Source organism: Mobula hypostoma, chromosome 2, assembly GCF_963921235.1.
Source record: "Mobula hypostoma chromosome 2, sMobHyp1.1, whole genome shotgun sequence".
NCBI lineage: Eukaryota > Metazoa > Chordata > Chondrichthyes > Myliobatiformes > Myliobatidae > Mobula > Mobula hypostoma.
The window spans coordinates 201,719,310-201,743,195 of NC_086098.1; the positions used below are offsets into that span (position 1 = coordinate 201,719,310).

At 38.5% G+C, this 23,886-nt stretch overlaps 1 protein-coding gene across 9 annotated transcripts in view; it reads left to right on the plus strand.

Annotated features, from left to right (window-relative positions):
* LOC134342810 (extracellular sulfatase Sulf-2-like) overlaps positions 1-23,886 on the plus strand; it is a 352,386-nt gene that overhangs the window by 164,885 nt on the left and 163,615 nt on the right. For 3 of the 9 annotated variants that reach the window (XM_063041404.1, XM_063041403.1, XM_063041408.1), the window contains one exon: positions 1,626-1,683. The exons of the other annotated variants lie outside the window; for them this stretch is intronic. The gene's annotated coding sequence lies outside the window, so the exon portion shown is untranslated. The remainder of the gene's footprint in view (positions 1-1,625; positions 1,684-23,886) is intronic. 9 annotated transcript variants of the gene reach the window in all.

The following is a 23,886-nucleotide window of genomic DNA, read 5'->3' on the forward strand; positions in this document are numbered from 1 at the left end:
TGTGAAGTGTCATGGATGGAGATGGGAAGGGACTGAACCAAGAGGCCTTAAGAGATAGGCAGAGATAAGTTCAAGAGGTGGGGCAGGAATAGGGAGTAACAATGAGCCTATCCGGACAGTCAGGTTTGTGATTCTCAGGTAGGAGGTAGAAATGAGAAGTAAGGGATAAGGGAACTATGAGGCTGATAGTGGTGGATGCGAGATCTCCAGAGACAATGAAGTTGGTGATAATGCAGCAGACAATTGTCTGATGCTCCTTAATGGCAAGTTTTGAATGCATAACTCTGGATAAATGGTTTATAACCCTAAATATTGTTCCAGTAATTTAATCATTTGCTGTCATGCAACTAAATTCATGTGAAGTTAAAATAACCTTTATGTTAACTGACGGTCTTAGTATTAAGATTCAAGAACCGCTATGGAAGTGGGAAATGGAACAGAGTAGTAGAGATCTTGATGTGAACGCAGAGAATTGTGGTTCCGGAGGTAATTCCACAACCTTCAGTTTCATAACTTATGACATGTCAAAAGTTAACTTATCATAAGTTGACTTCTACAACCACAAGAATAATTCAATCTTAATATTCTCTGGTGATGTTTTAAAAGCTTTATTTTCCAATAAAATGTTAGTTTATGATTGTTTGCAATTATGATCCACAGGTAGCAGTCCAGTTAAAGAAATTAATAATTTGCACTGTTTTATTACTGTATCCCTGATTGTTTTTGATAGCACATTTCAATTTTGATCAACTATTTTAGCCTATCCTTTGGGCTTAGTAGAATGAGATCTGTGCTGTCTGGTAACATTTATACTTTGACATGTGTGTTTTACTTCTTCAGAATAATGTGAGAAGTTTTAGGAAATGTAATGGATGTAATTAGAATCCACAGTATTTGAATTGAAAGCAATTTTGTCTTAATTATTCAGTAAAGCTAAGTTGCAAAAACATTCCTCAGCGAGGCTGCTTCAGGGCCCTTTTGAACTTCTATAATATATCTGAATATGTTCAATGTTTCAGATTAGATTCGACTCTATATGTTAGCATCGGATGTTGAAACAGATAAAAGCTGACACCATCAAAGAAGTTGATCATACAGTCAGCAAGAGCATCTCTGAAGACAGGACTACCAAATTTTTAAAAGTTCACAGAGATAATAGTTTTGAAATGTACTTTCACTTTACTGTGCAATTAAAAATAGACTTAAACCAGAGCCAAGCAAAGTTGTACCCATTTCCAAGTCTCTGCACACAGGAAATTTGACCCTTGACTTTCCATGCAATCTTTGATTGCACTGAAAACAAGGTTCAAGTATGACATTCACCTTGACGATATCAGCATTGGTTCACTGCTATTTCTCGGCATTCCAGAATAATATTTGATCTCAATTATTTAAACAATAGCAATCATTATTCATTTGCAGGACAACAGCTTTTAGTAATGCTGTTTTAAAAGATCAATTACACTTAAGCAACTGTCATTGGCAGACAGTTAAGGGGTAACATTCCCCAGCATCTTACAGCACCACAACACAAATCACAGTCAACTTCCTCAGGTCAGGATCATATTCCCAGTTGCTGTGAATGATAGGTACCAACACACTCACCTTGCTGTCCTGCATTACAGAGATCATCAAAACCCAGTAAGCAAGGAGAGAAGACATCTTCCCCATCTCTCAGGCAAGGTAAGACTGTTTTTGAGGATTTTCTGACTGCCCAAAACAAAGCTTTTTTCAACCTTGGGGATTGCTCTTACAGAGGTGTATCAGCAATCTCCCTTCAGAACCTGGGATGTTTTCCTTAGCACTTTGCATGCAGTTGACTTTTTGTCCCTTCAGCCTCTCCAAGCTGCACTGAATGAATTTTGAAGCATGTTTCCAAGATTAATTGCAGACATTATTTGCACAGCTTCATTGATTGTAGTTTTGGTAAGTGTGTGCCTCTAAGGGGTGGATCTCAATGGGCAGCTCCAAGACAGAGTGTTGGGAGCTGCTCAGAATTACCATATGACAGATCATTCATCCATGCTGTCATTACACAACTGAATTTGACAATGCTCTTTACTAAGGATCTTGTTAAATGATTACAACCGTATTTGCACTTTGAGATATTGAAACCATGAACACTACCCACTTTTAAAAATTATTTTCTGTTTTTCCACTATCTTTTATTTAACTAATGTACATATGTACTTACTGTAATTGACTTACTTATTTTTTTCTATATTATCATGTATTGCTGCGGCCGCTAAGTTAACAAATGTCACGACATATGCCAATGATATTAAACCTGCTTCTGATTCTGAAATAAGCATAAGTTTGCTACACAAAATCCTTTAGTTTTGGAACTGATGATTTTTTAGAACTCCAGATGCTCAGCTACTTCTGGAGACTTACAGATTAATAGTTTAGATTCTTTTTCTGTTGTGGAAGTGCAAGCTATTCAGATTTATCCATCTCCATCCTCAGGATCTAATGATTGTACAAAGTGTTCAAGTAACTCAATACAGATTTAGACAAGTTACATCATCAATGTAAAGAGCAAGAACGTGACTTTAACAGTGCCTCGATGCAAAATTCCTGAAAGTAAACTTCCTTATATACAAAACGGACTCAATAAATATTTTTTAAAATGAGTAATTCATCCTAGCAAAATTTGTCTCAATGCCAACCAAAAATACGAGTTAGAAATAGTAGGTTTCAGTCATGTATTGTTAATTTATTCAGCAATGTTTCATATTTTTTCCATATTTCATGCAGTATAACAGTATACTCATTTGAACAGACTTCAGTTGTGGATTTTATAGAGTAATCTTGCAGCATTATTATAGAACATTTGTACCAACGCAGGTAAGGTAAATCTCAGGGGCAATATAATTGAAGATGTTATCAATGGATTTTTACTCCCTGATATAAAATGTTAATTTAATTTGGAATGAAAGATTGGCTGAAAGGTTTTAGATATAAAATTGGAAACAGTAGTTTAAACAATTTATTACTTCTTATGACCAGAGAAAACTATGAAAGATTAAAAACTTTCCCCCTTTATGAATATAGACATGAAAGTAGATCTCGTATCCTTTTCACTTCAGAATATTTCTTGTAAAATGTCCTAAAAATGCCCTGAGAAGATATTTTCAAATTATTTAATTTGATGATAGAAATAATTCACTTAAACAAAAATAGGTGTGTACGGGGTCTTTCTTTTTGTTAAATTTAAAATGGCTTCTTTTGTTATGTTATACTGAGGAATGCTGAGAAAGTCTCTAACTAGACCGTTGCTTGGGTTAATACAGATAGCAGGGTGCTATTAGCCAATGGGTGGTCATGTATCGTTTTGTTTTCGGATACAATGCTGTATCATATGACTGGGGACGGGGTTTTGGCGGGGAGTCGGAGGAGAGACGGGGAGGATGGTGGACGTGTGGAAAGGCTCCGGTCGATCACTCCTGGTGGTCCCGAGCTGTGAGTCGACAGGATTCGGGTGGTTGTCAGGAATCGATTGAGCTCCAACGGTAGTGCGCGAAGAACTTGGACTTTGATAAGGCTTGGCACCTTTTTTTTCATTACTTTCCCCTCTGTATCAAATTTATATCAATGTCATAGAATTAGTAATATCTATAAAGTGTACTTGTTAAAATTTACTGGGTGTGCTGGTTGATGATTGATGTTTTGGATTGATTCAGACGGCGACCGACCTTGTGGGGAGTGTTGAGGCAGGTGCTGAGTGGGATTTCCCCTAGACATATACGAGCCAATATAACGGAATGTTACAGGTGATTGTGGAGAAACTCTGTCACTATATATGACATATTTTAAAATAATTGAAGTTATCATTTAATGAAATCTAACGCTCCCATTGACCTGCATCTCCCAATTAATATTGATTTAAATATAAATGGGTCTTTGAAACAACACTGTTTAAGTTGTTAAGCAATCTCTCCATAAGTGTACAGACACAAAGTGTCTTATTATTTCTTGCATGGTGTCCTTACCTCATCTCATTATAGCCTTCCCATTGTCTCTTTCCTGTTAGTCTTTGACAATTCCGGAAGAATGGAAACTTGGTCACAGTGTTAAAATAATGAATTTAAAGGAGCAAGATCTTAAAACAGTCTAGAATTTTCATCTCTGATCAAAGATCATTAACCATTTGTGTTACTATGGGTGCTCCTGACCTGTTAGGTATTTTCAAAATGTTCTGATTTTATTTTTAGACTGATTTTGCCGACTCTGCTGTAGTATGTTATTTTCCTTCTGTATGTGCACAATTTGATACCAAATGTTTGTTCAAGGCCCATATGGGACTTGTCATTGCTGACCTAATCTTGCTGTGGTCTTGCTCTGTGCCCTATAGCAACTTCCTATCCCTTATACCACTTGAGAAGGGCTACTATATCAACTTGTACCATTTCTTGATGACTAATGAATGTGAAGATCAAGCTGCACTACCTTTCCAGAGCTGTCTGCTATAGAATCATTCATACATCTAGCAAACACCATGGATTATCATTTGGACATTTAGATTAGATTAGGTGCCTTGCTGTTCGGCGTGGGCAATCATGTCTCTCCATCCATCACGGTCCCTGACCCTCCGAATTGTATTTGTTGCCTCCCCTGTTTCTAACCAGGTTTCAATGCAAGACCCTGCAGCGGATAGTGAGGTCAGCTGAGAGGATCGTCGGGGTCTCTCTTGCCGCCATTACAGACATTTACACCACACACTGCACCCACAAAGCTAATAGTATTGTGAAGGACCCCACTCACCCCTCACACAAACTCTTCTCCCTCCTACCATCTGGCAAAAGGTACCAAAGCATTTGGGCTCTCACGACTAGACTGTGCAACACGTTTCTTCCCCCAAGCCATCAGACTCTTCAATACTCAGAGTCTAGACTGATATCTACATCATTTATTATTATATTGTAATTTGTCCTCTACTGTGTCTATTGTCTTGTTTATTAACTATTGTACTGCCCTGCACTGTTTTGTGCACTTTATGTAGTCCTGTGCAGGTCTGTAGTCTAGTGTAGTTTTTATGTTGTTTTACGTAGTCTAGTGTAGCCTTGTGCTGTCTCACATAGTCTAGTGTAGTTTAGTGTTGTTTCATGTAGCACCATGGTCCTGGAGGAACGTTGTTTCATTTTTACCGTGTACTGTACCAGCAGCTTATGGTCGAAATGACAATAAACTTGACTTGACTTGATGTTAATCCATCTATCATTTTCATTCTCTGTCTGCCTCTGCTTCTTTTTGCTTCCAGCTTTCCAGTTGTAACTAAATGTTCTAATGTCCCTCTTCGCATAATGTGTTCAAAGAATTTTGATTGTTGTTTTCTGATTTTTTAAAGTAATGTACATTTTGTTTTTGTTCTGTGTAGAACTTCTTCATTGGTTATCCAGTCTGTATATGATATGCATAGCATTCTTCTGAGGAACTACAGCTCTGCTGATTTGATTCTTTTTTCCGTTGCATTTGTGATGGTCCATCACTCACAGCCATACATCAATATAGGAAGAATGCAGCAGCTGAGAGTTCTAAGGCAGATGTCAGTTGCTATTTTCTTCTTCGTTAGAATGTTTCTCATTTCTGTAAATGCTGTTCTTGCCATTGCTATTCTTGCTTTTATGTCTGTTTCGTATTTGCCATCAGATGTTACCTTGATCCAAGGTACCTGAAGTTGTTTACTTGTTTCATGATTTCATTTCCCAATACGATCCTACAGTTTGGACACTTACAACATGTTTTGTTATGATCCTTTCTCTACCCTTTGTATATATCTGCCTACATGCCACACTCCTCCCTTGAATTGAATTGACTTTATTTCTTACATCCTTCACATACACGAGGAGTAAAAATCTTTACATTACGCCTCCATCTAAATGTGCAATCATAGTAATTTATAGTAAATAGAACAGACAATGTAATATAGAGTACACTCAAATCAGCGTGAGTTCATCAGTCTTGAATGCACACAATTGCATCACCTGGACAGATATTCCCTTTGTTCTCTCCATCCTTCCTATTGTCCCCTACTTATAAGGCCAACAATATCATGAAGGATCCTACCCATCCTGCTTATCGACTGTTTGTCCCACTCCCATCAGTAAAGAGGCTACACAGTATACATACTAGGACCACTAAACAGTTACTTCCTTTAAGCCGTCAGGCTGATCAACACTTCCACCCACTACACCCCGTCCTCCCACATCTACATCAGCCTCTCAGCCCCTTCACCCACTATGCACTGCTGCTTTATACTTACACTTCACTCTTCATAACTGCACAGACACAGTCAATGTCTTACTGTGTTTTCACATGACCTGCTGCTACCTAGAAGAATTCCTCTTGCCAAAAGTCACTTTGCTACTTCATCATTTCCTGTCAGAATTACTTAATGCTCAGATACACTACACCTAGAGTCACTTAATGTACATACAAAAAGTCTATGTACATAACTAATCTTAGGTATATACAGCCACACTTAACAGACACATGTACATTGTACTTTGTAAGATTACTTTCATGCATTGGATCTGGAGGAACAATCATTTCATTCTCCTTTATACTCCTGTACTGAAGAATAACAATAAATAATCTAGAATCTTATAACCCGATAGTTTTCTTAATCTTTGCACTTCTGATGAAGTCATCGACTGAAACGTTAGCTGTTTCTCCCTCACAGACCTAATCTGCTTGGTAACCCCACCACTTTCTGCTTTTATTCCCAACTTCTAGTGCCGAGAGGTTTTGTTTTCCTTTTGCTTTCTAAATCAATTAATTCTTATATGAATCAACTTTAACACTGATGAATGGCCATTGGTAGATTTACAGTTGATTTATTTCTCTGTCAAAGGTCCATTGTATTGCTAAAGTATACAGCTGAAGTCAGAAGTTTACATACGCTTGGGCTGAAGTCATTAAAACTCATTGTTTAACCACTCCACAGATTTTATATTAGCAAACTATAGCTTTGGCAAGACATTAAAGACATCTACCTTGTGCATGACATAAGTAATTTTTTCAGCAATTGTTTACAGACAGATTATTTCACTTTTAGTTGACTATATCACAATTCCAGTGGGTCAGAAGTTTACAAACAAAATCAAAAGAAATCACCCAAGACCTCAGAAAAAAAAATGTGGACCTCTATAAGTCTGGTTCATTCTTGGAAGCAATTTCCAAACGCCTGAAGGTACCATGTTCATCTGTACAAACAATAGTACACAAGTATAAACACCATGGGACCACACAGCCGTCATACTGCTCAGGAAGGAGACGCATTCTGTCTCCGAGAGATGAATGTACTTTGGCGCGAAAAGTGCAAATCAATCCCAGAACAATGGCAAAGGACCTTGTGAAGATGCCGGAGGAAACAGGTAGACAAGTATCTATATCCACAGTAAAACGAGTCCTATATCAACATAACCTGAAAGGCTGCTCAGCAAGGAAGAAGCCACTGCTCCAAAACTGCCATAAAAAAGCCAGACTACAGTTTGCAAGTGCACATGGGGACAAAGATCTTACTTTTCGGAGAAATGTCCTCTGGTCCGATGAAACAAAAATTGAACTGTTTGGCCATAATGACCATCGTTATGTTTGGAGGAAAAAGGGTGAGGCTTGCAGCCGAAGAACACCATCCCAATCGTGAATCATGTTGTAGGGGTGCTTTGCTGCAGGAGGCACTGGAGCACTTCACAAACTAGATGGCATCATGAGGAAGGAAAATGATGTGGATATATTGAAGCAACATCTCAAGACATCAGCCAGGAAGCTCGGTCGCAAATGAGTCTTCCAAATGAACAATGGCCCCAAGCGTACCTCCAAAGTTATGGCAAAATTGCTTAAGGACAACAAAGTCAAGGTATTGGAGTGGCCATCACAAAGCCCTGACCTCAATCTGATAGAAAATTTGTGGGCACAACTGAAAAAGCATGTGCGAGCAAGGAGGCCTACAAACCTGACTCAGTTACACCAGTTCTGTCTGGAGGAATGGAACAAAATTCCAGCAACTTATTGTGAGAAGCTTGTGGAAGGCCACCCAAAATGTTTCACCCAAGTTAAACAACTTAAAGGCAATGCTACAAAATACTAACAAAGTGTATGTAAACTTCTAACTCACTGGGAATGTGATGAAAGAGATAAAAGCTGAAATAAATCATTCTCTCTACTATTATTCTGACATTTCACATTCTTAAAATAAAGTAGTGATCCTAACTGATCTAAGACAGGGAATGTTTTCTAGGATTAAATGTCAGGAATTGTGAAACACTGAGTTTAAATATATTTGGTTAAGGTATATGTAAATTTCTGATTTCATCTGGACATGTACAATACAACTCTGATATTAATCTTCTCCAGAAAGCCATGAAATAAAGAAAAACCATAGGGTTTAATGAAAGAAAAGACATCAACTCCCCCCACATCCAGCCTGAAATAGAAACAAAACTAGCAACCCCAAAAGCCCCCACCCCCTCCCTCACAAAAAAAACTAACAGATCGACCCCCATGGAAAGCTGCAGCTGGAAAAGCAAAACCTCAACCCCCATTCACAGAAAAAAACAATGCAACATGAAAGCTTCCTTTCTCCACTGAAGCTTATCAATTGATGAGTTTCTCTAGCATTTTGGCATTGGCCAGATTTTTGCTTTGGATACATTTACTTTGTGTTCTAGGAGATGCATAGTTCCTTTCCTCTTTATAATTCATCTCTACTGTAGAATGCTTACTGTGCTTGTACACAATAAGAAGAGCCTCTGTTCATTCTTTTCAACTTCATTAAACAGGATAAACTTTTAGAATTCATTCAGGTGTTTTTTATTCTTTCAATATATACAATGAAAATGTTAATAGAAGAAATTATTTTTTGTAAAATAATAAGAACTTGTTTACTGGAGCTGCACTGAATTTGAGGAATCCTTTGGCAGGATAAGGCCCCAGCTGATTAATAGCGAGCTATAGGCTTGGTATGAACAACATGATCTGAAGAGTGATTCATCAGAGACTGTTTAAAGGTTTGCAATGGTGTAAGCTCATTAGCAGGCGCCCGGAGGCTGAGAGAGACCAGATACTTTGATTTTGCTGATTTCTCATTTTGTGACGATAATAAACTTCATGTTTGTGCATGCTGCTGATAATACAAGTAATGCTTTCTTTAAAAAAAAATAGCTTAGGAGAAGGTAGGGTGAAAATATTATCATGAATTTTAGCAATAACTAAAAATGAATGTTGAAATTTTTATATAAAAGCAACTTCTACCATTGTATTTTGAGCATACGTGTATATTAAACTGGTGGGGGAAGAGAGGAGTTCCATTCACCACTATGATATTGTTTACTTCAGTCTCATAGCTATGTTCAAAAAAAAAGATCACTCAGAGACTGAGTAAACCAATTATACTTTGTGTAGCTGCAGAAAATCAACACGTTGTCAGTGAAGAGGTGGTATGAAATGTAGTTGGTGTGAATTCAGGTTATGGATTAGAAGCTACTTATGCATGATATGGATGCCTGTCCAGAAATTGGATAGATCAAATCTTTGGCATGGCAAGCTGTTGCTTTAGTTTGAGCTAAAGTTCAAATGGATTTAATAAAAGCTTGCAATCTGCCAAAATCACTTGAAATTGGGTGAGCCTGGTTTACCATGCCTAAGTGGGACAGATGTGATTGGATGAAGTTCAGCCGAACACAACATCCAACAGTTTGGTATTTTCCAAAATAATAATGGTATTGGCCCTTGGATACTCAGTCACCATTACGGCCCAACCTCAGCCACGTACCATTATTGCCAGCTAGGAGAGAGAGACAGTGAGCTTTCAGATCCACTGACAGGAGTATACAACAGACAGATACAGTATATGGCACAAGGAGCTGTGCACTACTGAAAACAGTACAAGTGAGCCACATCGGTAGATGTAAAAGAGATTCATTCATTAATGCAGTTCGCTCTACAGAGGAGAATCAGAGAGTGTCATCTAGATTCTCCTGGTTGACTATTGGTTATCTGTGTTGATACTGAAGTGTATAAGAGTACCTCTGGCTGGGGACTATGACTCAGCAGCCTTCTGGTAAAAAAGCATCTATCAGTGACCCCTCCTTATAGCCTATGTTTCAAAGCCTCCCACCCCTTCTTATGGGTGTTCCCTTAGGACTTCCTTCTGTTCTTCTTGCTTTTGCTGTTCTTTAGCCTTCACTTTCATGATCCCACTATTATGAAGTCCCAACATGTTGACTGCACAGTGACCCTGGATTGAAGAAGACAGTGGAATCTCATCTTCAGAGCAATGATAATCTCCCCTGCCATTCTCCTACTTGTGAGGCTGATGTTCTGTTTCCATTTAGCTGGTGTGTTCAAAGAGCGAGCTTCTGTAAACAGTGAAGGTCACCATCATCTCTCTGTGAATTTCTTTGGATACTGCTACCAGGGAAAACACCCAGTGACTCCTATCACCTGAGTATGAAATCAGATTAAATTTTACTTGCAAATACAGTGACCTCTTCAAAGTCAAAACAGCCAATAAATTGAGAAGTAGGCCATTATCTGCTATGTTTCATGGAAGGAAGCTATGGCAAGAAGATTTAATATAATACAGAATGTGCAGTCCAGGCACAGGAGCATGACCTACAAATCCTCAGTGTAGGTCTTCCTACAAATTCCTCAGTGATTGCCACCTTTGCAGAACCGAGGCTAGCTGTGAAGTCGTTCATTCGAGACATCCAGGTGGGAAGTAATGTCCCTGAAGACACTGTAGGCTATTTCCAAAAGAGCATTATCTTTGCCTGAGGCCTCAAAGTCTCTGATTCACTCAACGTGTCCAGTCATTGCCAGAATGTCATTGGTGACATTACTAAGGCACTAGATGGATGAGTACAGCAGTAGCTAAATGCTGTAGAAAGCACTTTTTGTTAATTGGAGAAGATTGTGACTTTTGAAGATGTTGACAAAGCCAGTAGTGAATTCAATGGCTACCCAGACATTTGCCAATGTTAGTAGAATATGTAATTGAAATTGTGTTCAAAACAACAAAAAAAAATGCTCCTAGTTTTACTGAGACTTGCACACTGAAGCTTTAATTTATGTCGAGAAGAGTCAAAGGGCAATGCATGAATAGTGACGTACAGTAACTTGGTGTTTGGCCAGAAATACATCAGAGCTGCTAAAATGAATCACACTGATATGTGTGTTGTTCCTTTTTGTCCCTTGTGGCACATTGGGCACCATTTCGTTTTTGCTATTTCCATAGCATTTGACTTTTTTTTAACGAGGCCAAGTTGTTAGTTCGAGGCTCAACCCAGCACGGATGGAAAACGTGAAGGATCCGGGCCGGATTTGAACTTGGGACACTCACCTCGAATTTCGGTGCTGATGCCACTACATCACTGGCTGGCTAATCAAACTTATGTGGCCAATTCAATGTTCCATTAAGCACAAATTTGTCTAGAAATGATCGCAAGTGTGATCTACTCCAGGTTAAATTGATCTTTGCATGACATATGCATGAGAATTGGGAGCTAATTGATTGAATGTCTAGGAAGTAGAGTGTAAATGTGATTTGTGAATGCAGGGTACAAAGGAAGAAGTTGGCACAGATTGATATTTGTACAAGACAGATGTGGCAGTAAATGCACAGTATAAATATGATGTCGATGCAGTCTACAGGAACATGCCAAAGTCTAAATTTATATCTTAAAGCACAACTGAATGTATTTCCATAATCTGTTTGGTATTACATTCCTACTGTAATAAACAGAAAGCCCACAATCACAAAATTGTCAGCACAAATACTCTGAGAGTATGTCTAAAAATGAATTTAAAGTTAAAAGCATTGCTGCATCTATTCCTATAATCCATCCAAAACTGCATTACTAATAAATTTTGAAAATAAAAGGAAATTGTGAATCCTAGGATTCTAAGAATAGGAGAGGGTATTAAATTGCTAAGATATTAAAATTATCGAGAAAATTTTGTAGGTCTAGCTGACCTCAAGACATAATTTTCTGTTGAAAACACTTACTGCAAATAAAAATATGATAGGACAATGACAATTGAATCTACTGTGGTTAAACTGGTTTCTTCTTCTTCAAGTGACCTTGCTGCCTGTGAACGACAAGCACTTAGTCAACAATGGATTTAAACCCTACTTCACACTTGAGAAGCCACGTTTTTCTTGTTTATTCATTGGTGATGATCTCTGGCCTTCTTTGCATGAAAATGTTTTGCAAGTTTTACTTCAATAAAGAGACTGCAGATGTATTTATGGTGGAAATCCAAATTTAAACTCTTGAGTTAACCATACAGATTTAAACCGCCTAGACAGAAATATCCCGTGTACTGTGTGGAAGCAACATGAAAACAATTTGAAACATAATAATTATAATAATTCAAGTAACAGAATAATCATGTTTTCATGTCTGAGGAGGAAAGATATTCCCAGAAAATTGTCTAATTATATGCAATAGTATTTTGTCTGCATATAGCCAATTAAAATCTCATTCTTCTTTACCGTATGATCGCTCCAGTTACAAAATCTTTAATATTGAGATAATTTGATGCCAATGAATAATTATAGTTTTTCATTAATTCTTGATGATACAGGGTGGTTAAGCAGATAAGAATGTGATAAAATGGCTAATAAATATTCATTTTTGGTGTACCTATGGACTCGCTTTCAAGGACTCAATCCCATGTTTTCAATATTTTTTGCTTATTTAATTATTATTATTATTTCTTTGTTTCCTCTTTCTTTATGTATTTGCAGTTTGTTACTTTTTACACATTGATTGTCTCTCTTGTTGGGTGCAGTCTTTCACTGATTCCTCTTTGTTTTTTGGATCTACTGTGAATGCCCGCAAGAAAATGAATCTTGGGTTGTATATGGTGACATACATATACTTAGATTATCAATTGACTTTAAATGTCGAACTTTATCATTGGAATTTAGTGTATTTGATTTTAAAATACATGTTTTCTCTATGTGAACATGTAAAGTAAAATGTGTTGAGTGTACTAAAGAGATAAGTAGTGATATTTTCTTTGAATTTATAAGAAATTTACGAAGCTATCATCTGATTTAACAATTTCTTCAGGTGCCGGGAATCATACCTTATTTTAGGCAGGCTTAATCCTGGAATTTTCCCAAAAAATATGGTTGATGCAGACTCCGGTACCACAAAATATTATGTTTTTAATTCAAACATCTTCTAAACCTATAAAACATACAACTTAAATCCTTTTCATACAAAGTTGAATAGATTTTTGGAGAAGACATAAATTGGTAAATTATTTTATTATTGTCAGATGCCTGAGCTACAGTGCATACTGTCCATACAGATCAATCCACTACAGCCGTGCATTGAGTTGGTGCAAGGTTAAACAATAAAAGAGTGCGGATGAGCAGTTACAGTACAGAGGAAGTGCAGTGTAAGTAGACAGAAAGTGAGATGTATGGTCACAATGAGTTAAATTTTGAGGTTAAGAATCCTTTTTACCCTCAAAACCATTCATTAGTCTTATAACTGGGGTAGAAGCTGTCCTTGAGCCTAGTGGTATCTGCTATCAGGCTATTGTATATTCTGCTTGTGGTGGGTGGGGCCTTTGATTATGCCTGCTTCTAGAAGTGTTGGCAGAGTCCATGGAAGGAAGGCATCACCCAGGCTCTGTCTGCAAGTTGGGATTAGTATAACAGTTCCTATTTTTCACAGTTGAAGTTCCCCTGTGTCTCATCCACTATTTATCCATCAACTTGGTCATGATCACAGTTTTTTAATAGGCTCCTGTGGGAAGTAATGTAGAGAGAATGTTGCTAGTTTTTGATAGGGATTTCATTTCAAATACATTTATTGATTGTAAAATAGTTCAAGGCCTTTAGAAATATATATGAAAGATGCTATGTCAATGCAAGTCTGTCTCCTTTGCACCCTTGCCTAAAAGCATTTTACCAAGTCATTCATGTTGCATTTTCAAACACCCACCTTTCTATGCTTTGGATTCCATTCACCACAATATCTCCTCAGTCATCAGACTGCTCAATCACCCCATACCATTTAAATACTCATGTTACTACTAAAATTTGCTATATCACACAAACTGTTTGCTCTCTGAAAAAGTCTACATCATCGTTCCCTCAGGCTCCAAGGTTCAAAACCACAAGCGCAATGCCACTTACAGATACTTTATCACAATACCACTTGTTCATTGCTGAATATGTCAGGAGCACAATAAGGACCATTGGGCATTGAGTTCCTCATCTGAACCTTCTCAATAATTAAGGATCACTTTAGAATTGAAAGGTTAACTCAACTGCCAGACTCTATTTCAAGCCTAGTTTTTACAGCTTTCTCTGCTGCCTCCTTCACCCTCATCTTCAACCACATGCACAAGAACCTCATGAATGACTCCTCCCTTTGATCATAAAACCAAATGTCTCCAAAAGTTCTTCACTGACCTGGCAATGGTACTCCAAGGAAAAGCTTCCATTCTGGCTGTGAGATTTGGAAGTAGCTGGATATTAGAAGGCAATGTGGTGCCAACAATTGGATGAGTAACAATGAAGGGTATCGTGTATATTAAAAATGAATGTATACCATAAAAAACAGATACTCATTTAATACCCTTCTTACCTTTTCATTGATATTAGTACGATATGGAGAGGAGGGTGAGTAAGAATTAGAGAGGATTCCATGTATTTGCAGTGTTTACTTGTCCTTACTTTAGGAAAGACATGCATCAATGACTTAAGCTTATTCAGAGCAACTGTGGTGGTTTTCTCTGATTGCTTCCAAATATACCATAACTGAGGCTGTGGTAGGAGAAGATTTTAATCAGTTCATAAAATAATTCACAAGGATATTTGAACTTAAAGCCATGGCCTTTACATATATATATACTAGTGAACAAAAAAGATTCTGTAATGAAATTGCTGTTCTTGTATTCTTTAATTCAAAGGACAAAAAAACTTTTGAAATCATTAAAAGACTCATCTTTAGATGTTTAAATAGCAGCTGTGGATTCACTAACATGGAGTCCAGTTTCCATCTAGATAATTTGTCTGCAGATACACGCCTGATATTAGCTTACACAAATAGTCCATTGTTGCATCTTCTTTGGCTGAAGACATTAATAAAGCTACAGTGGGAGACTTTGTGCAGTGGTATTTCGGAGAATTGGAGCAAAAATCGTGAAGCAATTTGCTCTCTACTACAGCAGTGTAGGAGTGAGGTAAAAGAAAATTATGCTTTACAGCATGACTACACTTGAGATGTACATAGAACAGTACAGCACAGGAACAGGCAATTCAGCTCACAATGTTGTACCAAACCAGCTAAAAAGTAAATCAAAAATATCCAAACACTAATCCCTCCTACTTACACCATGTCCATATCCCTCCATCTTCCTTATATCCATGTGCCTCTTAAAAGCCTCTAATGTATTTGCCTCTACCACCATACCAGACAGTGTATTCTAGGCATCCACCACTCTCTGAGTGAAAAAACTTACCTGACATCCCCCTTGAATCTACCCCCTCTCGCCTTCAATGCATACCCTCTGGTATGAGATATTTCAACCCTTAGAAACAGATACTCCCTGTCTACTCTATCTATGCCTCTCATAATCTCATAAATGTCTATCATATCTCCTCTCAACCTCTGGCACTCCAGAGAAAACAACCCAAGTTTATCCAATTTTGCATAATAGCACATGCCCTTTAAACCAGGTAGCATCCTAGTAAACCTCTTCTGCACCCTCTCCAAGGCCTCAACATCCTTCCTATAGAGGAGCATCCAGAACTGTACACAATACTCCAGGTGCAGCCTAACTAGAGTTTTATAAAGTTGCAACATAACCTCTTGACTTTTGACCTCAGTGCCTTGACTAATAAAAGCAAGCATTCCATAAACCTTCTCCACCAGCTTATCGGCCACTTTCAAAGAGCTATGAACTTGGATCCCAAGATCTTTCTGCTCAGCAACACTGTAAAATATCTTGCTCTTAACAGTGTACTGTCTCCTTGCATTTGCCCACTAAAGTGCAACACCTCACATTTACCTGGGTTAAACACCATCTGCCATTCCTCTGTGCATATCTGCAACTGATCTATATCGCGCTGTATTCTTCGCCAGTCTTCTACACTATTCACAGCTTCACCAACCTTGATATCATGCCTATGCTTAGAGAGGACACCAAGGTACTGGTCAAGGCCCTAGAAAGTTCATCCCTTGACTCCTTCAATAACCTGGGGAAATCCTATCAGGTCCTGGCGACATATCCACCTTAATTCTCATTAGGAGGCACAACACTTCCTCCTTCTTCACCACTAAATGCCCTAATGTAGTTATACACTCAGCTCTGATCTCCTGGTCCTCCATATCTTTTTCCTTGGTAAATACTGAAGCAAAGTACTTATTAAGTACCTCACTTACATTCTCCACATCCAAACAAATGTTCTCCCCTTTATGCTTAAGTGGTCCCACACTCTCCCTAGTTATCCTCTTGCTCTTGATGTATGTATAGAATGCCTTGGGATTCACCTTAATCCTAATAAACAAGGACTTTCCATAAGCCCTCCTGGCTTTCCTCATTCCCTTCTTTATTTCTTTTCTGGCTTCTTTATACCCCTTATGTGCTTCGTCTGATCCTAACTTCCAAAGCTTTACGTACATTTACTTTTTCTTCTTGATTGAATTCATCACGTCTCTGGAAATCCAAGTTTCTGTTATTGTTTCATCCCCATCTTTCCTTCTAACAGGAACATACTTTTCCTGGGCACTGTGCAAGTGAACTTCAATTACTCTCGACATCTCTGATCTGGACTTGCTAGAGAAGAAGTGTTCCTAATGAACTCTTCTTAGTTCCTACCTAATAGTGTCATAATTTGCCCACGCCAATTTTAAAACTCTCCTGCAAGGACCATACCTATCCTTAGCTATAGCTATCCTGAAAGTTAAGGACTTGTGGTCACTATTCCCTAACACAACCACTGAAAGATCAGTCACCTGGCCAGTCTCATTACCCTACAGCAGGTCCAGTGAGCGATCACATCAGTCTGGTTGCACCCTTTCTATTCCTGAGTTCTATCCAAATGGACGCAGTGCCTGACCCCTCCATTACGTCTCCCCCAAGCGCAGCTGTGATATTGTCTCTGATTGATAGTGTAACTCTCCTCCCCCTCAAGCTTTTCTAAAACTTTGAAAGCCTGGTGCATTAATCACCCATCTCTCAACCAAGTTTCAGTAGTGGCCACAACATTGTATTTCTGTGTACTGATCCATGCTCTAAGTTTGTCACCCTTGCCCATAATACTCCTAGCATTAAAATATCCACACTTCAAACCATCTGACCCATCATTCCTGTTATTTTGATTTTTTTCTTTCACTACCTTACTGAACACCTAACTTCCAGTCCAATCTTCTGCTAACTGATCTCCTGCTCCAGTTCTGCTCAACCATTCATTCATTTGTGCTATCACCCCATTCATACCTGCACTAGCCCATGCCACCGGGAGCAATGGGAGATTACTACCTTGGAGGTCCTTCTCTTCAGCCACTTTCCTAACCCTATACACTCACTGAGTAGGACCTCTTCTACTGTTCTGCCTATGTCATTGGTGCCAATATGCACCATGACCTCTGGCTGCTCAGTATCTCCCTCGAGAATATCCTGCAGCCATTCTGAAACATCCGGGATCCTTGTACCTGGGAGGCAACGCGCCATGCTGGTGTCTCTTTTGCAGCCAGAGAATCTCCTTTCTGTCTCCCTAAACATCGAGTCCCCGATAACTACCACACTGCCTGACTTTATCTTTCCCTGTTGAGCCTCAGAGCTGGCCACAGTGCCACCAGCCCGGCTGCTGCCGCCGTGCTCCAATGGGTCACACCCCCCTACCAAGCAGTATACTGGTTATTGAAGGGAATGGCCGTGGGGAGCCTTGCACTGACCTCTTGGTTCCCTTACCTCTACTGCCTGAAGCCTGTACTCTGGGTGTGACCTCCTCTTCAAAAGTCTCATCGATTATATCTTCAGCTCCCTGAATGATCCTGAGTACATCCAACTGAGTATATCTAATGCCTTGACCCAGTCAGATAAGTGCTGAAATTGGGTGCCCTTCCCACAGATGTAGTCATCAGGGAAACCGTCAGGTATTTCACTATCTGGGGATTTCTGAATTTATGAAAGGTGCTTTAAAAACACAAGTTCTATTCTACCTTTAATAAACAATGGGTGAGGCAGAAAGGCAGATCTGGATATTGCAGCAGAACACCTAACAGTTTATTTTGTACTTCTTGAAATATGTTAGCATAAACGATGATGTGTAGAAGAGGGAGAAGCAATTAGAGTGTAGTGTAGAACCCAACATACTCCCTGCCAGTTTCATTTCAAACTTGCATAGAATAGCACCTCTTGATAAATAATTTTGATGATGTTCCCACCAGCAGTAGGTTAATTCCTACACAGAGTATGACTCAAATTGATACTGTACAGTAAAAGAAGAAATTGTATTGTTATGATAATAGGTTTACTTTATTAAACAATGAGAGATTAAACTTACTGATTTTTCTAATAAATTACGCATAATGCAGAATCCAGTTTTGTAACAATACCAAGTTTTGCATTATATTTTGAATTGCAAGCCATCTTTTAATCTTGAATTTGTGTTATTTTAATAGTTAACTTTCCATTGGAACTTCATTCGTACGCGTATAGTGGTATAGATTACATGGCACTTTAAATAATGCAGCAAATTTCAGCTATTACAATTCGCCAAAGGAAATGCAGATACACATTATTAATTCATGTAGTCATTTAGAAGCTGCAAGTTTCTGGAAAGGATATATTATCAATAATCTAGCGCCAGGGACGATAGACAAAATACCACGATGGGCCTATTGAAGATGTTCCGACTTCAGCTAATTAACATGTGGTATTCAATAAAAAAAATTTAGGTTCTTATACGCTCAGTAAATGTAGCTTTTCAAACAAAGTGGGTTTGGTTTATGAGAAACCTAAGCTTTATATACAAACTTAAACTTCACATCATTCAGTTAAAACATTTTACCTTTTAATTCGGCTGCTTGCTATTTTATTTCCCTCATTTACTCACGGCTCCAAAGCTGAAGGTCCAGTATGGTGGGCAAAGGAATTTACAGTATTAATATCTAGAAACTCTAGTAATAGATTATGCAACAAGTTCATAGAAAATTAAATAAAGATTATGTAATGTATGTTTCAAATACAATTTGCATTTATATGGTACCTTTCATTACCTAGTGTCAAAAGAGTTCAATGTTCTGAAGTTAAGAAACACAGAAGTCTATTTGTGCATAATAAGATCATACTAGAAGCAATGATAGATAAGTAATTAAATCAGATTACCTTTGCCCATACTGATGGTCTAAGTGCTGACTGTCATAGCAGAAGTTCTGCCTTGGCCAGATTTGGGAACAGCTTCTTTCCAACTGTAATAAGACTGTTGAACGGATCTTGACACTGATCTGGGTCGTACCCTCGAAATATCCGGACCTGCCTCTCAGTTTTTTTTGCACTACCTTACTTTCCCTTTTCTATTTTCTATTAATGATTTATAATTTAAATTTTTAATATTTACTATCGATTTGTACTCCAGGGAGCACGAAGAGCAGAATCAAATATCACTGTGATGATTGTACGCTCTAGTATCAATTGTTTGGCGACAATAAAAGTATAAAGTAAACAGTTTACATCTGAGAGTGGAGCAAGTCGGCTACTTGATTAATAGGGTCCATTCCAATTTCCTCAAGGCATTGGAAGGAGGGCATTCAGCTTATTGAGTCTATACTGTCTCTCAGAACTTTGCCATCATTTGCATTCCCTTACTTATTTCCTTGAAAACTATTCTTTCTCACTTGCCCATCAACTTCCCAAGCAGATGCAATTTACAGTTGCCAATTTAATTAGTAGCAAGAGAGGATGAAGCTCACATGGTTATAGAAGAAAATGCAAATTTCACGCTGACAGCAGCCAAGGTCCAAACTAAATCTGATGATTGGGCCTGTCTGGCAGCAGCTTTGATTCACTGTGCTGCCCAGTTGAGCAGGTCTAATGGGCAGCTTGGTCAGCCAATCCAATTTACCAAGTACTGAGTAGGGTCTAAGTGAGCAATCAGCAATCCTAGATCGGCTGGTAATTGTAAATTAAATAGCCCTCAGAGGCAATGATTGTGAAAGTGTACCTTCTTTGCCATTCAGATTTACAGATGGCTGTTATGTTTTAGCTTTGGAGTTCATTTAGGCAGAGGTACACAATTGCAACTTTAGGATTTACCTCTCATTCTCACACAAAGTGAAATTAACTATAAGTAAACAAATAACTTATTGGTATAATTAATAATTATTACCATCCAGTTACTGCCCCATGACAATCAGGCTCTTGAACAAAAGGGGATAACTATACTCACTCGCCATCTATTGAGATATTCCCACAACAAATACACTCACTTTAAGGACTCTTTATCTTTTTATTTCATGTTCTCCTTACTTATAGCTATTTATTTACATTTGCATTTGCACAGTTTGTTGTCTTCTACACTCAACGAGATCTTTCACTGATCCTGTTATTGTTACCATTCTATAGGTTTGCTGAGTATGCCTGCAGGAAAATGAATCTCAGGGCTGTATGTGGTGACACATATGTACTCTGATAATAAAATTTACTTTGAACTTTGGAAGCCATTCTCTGCCTCCTTAGACCTCTACAACATTTTCTCATATACCCATCAACTCCTCTTTGATTCTTCTATCATTCGCCTGTGTTAAGGGGTATTTCACATCCCAGTCTACCTTAGGGATGTGGGTAGAAAGTGGAGCAACCTGGGGGGGGGAACCCAATGAGTCACGGGATAATATAACCATATAACAATTACAGCACGGAAACAGGCCATCTCGGCCCTTCTAGTCCATGCTGAACGCTTACTCTCACCTAGTCCCACCGACCTACACTCAGCCCATAACCCTCCATTGCTTTCCTGTCCATATACCTATCCAATTTTATTTTTAAATGACAAAATCGACTCTGCCTCTACCACTTCTACTGGAAGCTCGTTTCACACAGCTACCACTCTCTAAGTAAAGAAGTTCCCCCTAGTGTTACCCTAAACTTTTGCCCCTTAACTCTCAACTTAATTCTTACTTACAAACTTACAAACTCTCAATTTGTAATGTACAAATTCAACTCACGGGACAAGAGATTTAGGACTGAGGTGATAAAAAATTACGTCAGACAGAGGATGATGAACCTGCAAAATTTATTATGAAGAGCTGAAGAGCGAAGTTGCTTAATATATTGAAGAAGGAATTATGTAAGCTTCTCATTGCAAAAGATAATGGAGGAAGAGCAGTATCCCGGTACATCAGATCGAGAACATGAGAATAGCTGCAGATGCTGGAAATCCAAAACAACACATAAAAATGCTGGTGGATGTCAATCTTAAAGAAGGGTCCTGGCCAAAAATGTTGACAGTTTACTCTTTTCTGTAGATGCTGCCTGGCCAACTGAGTTTCTCCAGCATTTTATGTAATATCTACTGAAGTTGGAGCAGGGTCCATAGCCTCTTCCAATATCCTGTATTTTCACACAGGTAGTTCCCAAGGTTAGGATTAACCTGAGACACAGCAGCAAATGCACTGATTGTGTCCTTTCGGTCAGGAAATAGATTTCTGCTTGACCTGCTGGACCAGGGTAGAAAGAAAATAAAACAGTTGGATAAAGCACTGTGGCAAAAAAGGAAGGAAATACAAAAACATATAAATATTTATAAAATATATAAATAATTTTTTAAAAATCTTCATGAGCCTCAAAATTATTTGTTGCACATTACAGCAATCAATTAAAAAAAATTAGTTGTCCGAACCCGGTTATATTAAAAGAAAGCATCATTTGCTGTTGTGATTTGTAAAATTAATAGCACTTCAAAGAATAAAATTCTGTGTTATATAAAGCTGAAATTGTCAGAGAAGGAGTGCAACCAGAGGAAGCAGGGCATATGTTTGATGAGATATTGTCTGTTGTCAAAGTAAAACAACGCTACACATTAAACATGTTCTCCTGTGACATATTATCAATTTAGTGTATTGCATTCTATCAACTTATTAGTATATGTAATATATGGCTACATGTAATCTGGTTAAACATGTTAAGATCAGTTGTCCAACCTTCTGAAGGGTAAAAATTAAACACTTTATTTGTGATTGTTGCTCTTCGATATGGCAGCAGTCAGTACTTAATAAATCTGATAAATTATGATGAAAGGTAAGACTAGATGTAGTGTAAAGCGCTCACTTGGAATTCAATGTAGAGTTACATTTCTGTGTTCCATGAATACCTATCATCAATCATCCACAAACATCAGACTTTTCATTACCTGAAAGAGTCCCGTGGATTCGAAGATGACTTACTTCAACTCATTCAGAGGAATGAGAGATACTTGCATGATTTCCTGATTTTATTCATCAAATGGTTAAGCACGGGCTACAATGCAGCCTTGGCAAAATCAGCTCTTGGACCAATGGTCTGGGGAAGTAAGACAAGTGAAGTGAGGTCCTCTGAGGATTTGTGAATTACGGCCCTCCTTCTGCAGTTTATTTTGGGTTTCTGTGCGCTCCTGATGGTTGGAACTGATCTCCTCTACTTTCAGTAGAAATGGGCTTGAGCATCCCATTTCTTGGCAAGGAGGATTTGAAAACTTCCTTGACTATTTTCCTTTTTGAAATTTCTTCTAGTGACAGAGAGCTCAGAAGAAAATACTTGCTTTGAGGGTTTAATGTTGGACATGCCAGCAAAATGGCTCCAAATGAATGTAATTGGGCCTTGATGGTGGAGATTAGAATTGGAATTTATTTAAATCTTACATCCATCCCACAACGTGAGGGAGTAAAGATCTTTGCATTATGGCTCCATTGCAATGTACAGGCATGTGAATTTGAAAGTCTACTGGCTTGTAGAAAGAAGCTGTCCTGTAGCCTGTTGGTCCTGGCTTTAATGCTGTGGTAGCATTTGCCAGATGGAAGCAGCTGAATCAGTTTATAGTTGGGGTGACTGGTGTCCCTGATGATCTTCCAAGCCTTCTAATGGTATGGCAGAGAACAATGAATCTGCTTTACTTATCCTTCTAGTGAAATTGGAGAACTTTGCAGATGCAACATTAGTTGTATCTGTCAAGGTGACGAATTTTCCTGTCTGTTATTCTCTTCACATTCTCATAATCTCCATCTCCACCAGTCAGGTTCCACCAGCTGCCTACACACAAGAGGCAATTACCAATTTACTTGTCATGATGAGGTGGGAGGAAAGTAGAACATCTGGGGGTGAGGGTAGTAGGGAAGTGGGGAACAGGAAGAATATGCAGAGTCCACACCGATAGCACCAGATGTCAGGATTGGACTAGTGCGACTGGACTGTAAGGCAACAGCTCTATTTGCTGTCCTCTGCTTGATCAATGCACTCTTTCACTGAAAATCATTTTCTGCAATCCTTCCCATTCAGTTCCTCACCACTCCCTCTCCTTTATGTCTGTCTTCTATTCCCAAAACCCCTACCCTGCAGCTGCTGGCTGTTGCTTCCTCTCCAAAAGTAAGGTCGCCTAGCAACAGCATGTTTTTCAGGTAGATGTAAACGCCATTTTTCGTAACAGTGACGCATTGGTTCTTGTGGTTCCAACATTATAACAATGCTTAGTGGTCGTAATTCAGTAAGTACCTCATTGTAAACGAGTGTAAGATGTCTGTAGGCTAAGCAAGTTACCACAAACTGTAAATGAAATTCCTTATTTCATTAGAATAGTTGCAACTGACACAATGATATCAGTTAATTATTTAAAAATGCAGACACGAGGAAACCTGCAGATGCTGGAAATTCAAGCAA